The following is a 2,154-nucleotide window of genomic DNA, read 5'->3' on the forward strand; positions in this document are numbered from 1 at the left end:
TTCAAACAATACTATTTTGCTTCACATATTTTAAAACATCGTGGTTAAACTTGATCAAAAATGAAATACTTAAACTTCACAGGTCAAGCTATCATGAAGACATATCCTTATTTAATATTAAAATTTTATTTCTATAAAACCATGTATTCAATTGAATCTCCCTTAAATAACTACAATCTGTCTTACGTTATCAGCAAATTAAACTTCAACAATTACACTTGCTACTGTAGTTACCTCTGAGTTCCTCTAAAACTCCTCTGTACTTCATTGCTGTGTAAATATTTAGAAGACTTTAAAAGGCTAATTTCAGATTTGGGCCTTCTCTGTTCAACAGTTTATATTTCAAGACCTTTTACACAGTTCATATTCTCTTTTGTGAAACCTAGCACAGTTCTCACATTGATACTATTTACATTTTTTTTTGTAATGTGCCACAGGTTTATAAAACTTTCCATTAAAATTTTTGATTTGATTAGCTGCTTTTAATTACTTCTGAAAACCCCTTGCCAAATTATGATTAAAACCCACAGAAACTGGTATGGTTGAGATATAAGCAAAGCAAAACAGATCTTTGTGAAAACTGCTTCAAGCAGTGTAACAAAAGTAAATCCATTTAATTTGTACATCAGTGGAGGATTTAATTCAAATTGAAATAGTACAAAAGGTAAATAAGGTGAGAAAGGTACAGAAGACTTTAGAGTGTGCAAGTTCAAATGCCGTTTTGCTTTTTAAAATCAGTACAATTGATTCTTTGGGGGAAATTTTTAGAGTAAAAAATAAAACTCATTTATAATTATGGTTCACAGCAAATTGCATTTACTGCCTGTTGAGCAAACTCAATTGGATTTACTAAACCACAATATTTCCCACCCTGTGTCGTTTAGAAATCAAACTCTCTGCTCCTTGGTTCTCTAAATCCCCAAATACTTCGGTACACGTCAGGTTTTGTGTGTGTCAGGTTTTCAGGCAGCCACTTCCCTCCTCTTCCCCAGGGGTTTCCCACCGCTTTCCATATCAAATTCAAGTTCACATCCTTGGTGGACCCACATTCCCTCAAGACGTTCTCTAGCTTCTCCCCTGGCAGCCCCTGCCCACCAAACACAGCCTTTCCCAGGCCTCCGTGTTCTCAGCCTTCCCCGGGCGTAGGGCTCCGTGAGGTCTGCACTCATTGAGTCATCCTCTCAGTCACAGTCACTCATCCCATAGAGATTATGGGCACTCCGCCCAGCGGGAGGGATGCAATAGGGAGCCAGAGGAACTCCTGGCCCCGCTCTTGTGGGGTTACAGTAAAGTGTAGGAAATAGACTTGCACCGAAGAATCTCCAAGGCAACTAACTATAAAATGATGACTGATGGGTGATCCCGCGGGAAAGTGCACGGTGATGGAATACGGGGATCGGTCAGTTTGGAAAGTCGGGAATGCTTCCCTGAGCACGTGACTGTGGCTCTGACAGGGGGAGGAGCCGCAGTTACCTGGATGACGACAGAGCACCAGAGGCGGGAGCGAGAGTGTAGCAGGGGCCGTGGGCTGGAAGAAAGGAGAGAAGGCAGAGGCAGCTGGTCCGCGGAGAGCTGGGGAGGCACCGTGGGGCCAGACGCATTAGAGGGAGGGAGACAGACCGACCGGCCACCGGCCTCGCAGGTGCCCAAAGGACCGATGTCTGTCCTGTTAGCAGCCCGTTCCAGTGACTCTGCCTTCATCGGGACACCCCTGTCCCATCACCGTCATCTCTTGGGGCTCAGCTCAAGTGTCCGCGTCTCTGGGAAGCCGCCTGCAGCCCCGCGCTCTGCAGGTCACGGTGTCCTCCCTTTGGAACTGTGGCCTGTCGATCTTCACATCCTCACCTCCTCGCACAGGCCCGGCTCCGTCCAGGCCTCACGCCGTGGAGGAACCGGTGAGTGGGCGAGCGACACTAAGCCTGATCGGGAGGCTTCGTTCATGGCATCGAGCAACTTGGCCGTGGAGTCCAGTTTCAGAGCCTCCCTCGGCGGGTGGCCCTCACCCTTTCAGGAGCCCCCTTCCTCAAAACAAAACAAAACAAAACCCTCTCTCTTTTAGTTCAAAGCCCAGCTCGATGTGATTTCAAATGGTGAGGAAACGCCGACGTGATGCGGGTGGCCGCGGATGGCCGCGGATGGCCGCGGATGGCCGTG

This window comes from Pteropus vampyrus, unplaced genomic scaffold (assembly GCF_000151845.1).
Source record: "Pteropus vampyrus isolate Shadow unplaced genomic scaffold, Pvam_2.0 Scaffold75, whole genome shotgun sequence".
In the NCBI taxonomy this organism is placed as follows: domain Eukaryota; kingdom Metazoa; phylum Chordata; class Mammalia; order Chiroptera; family Pteropodidae; genus Pteropus; species Pteropus vampyrus.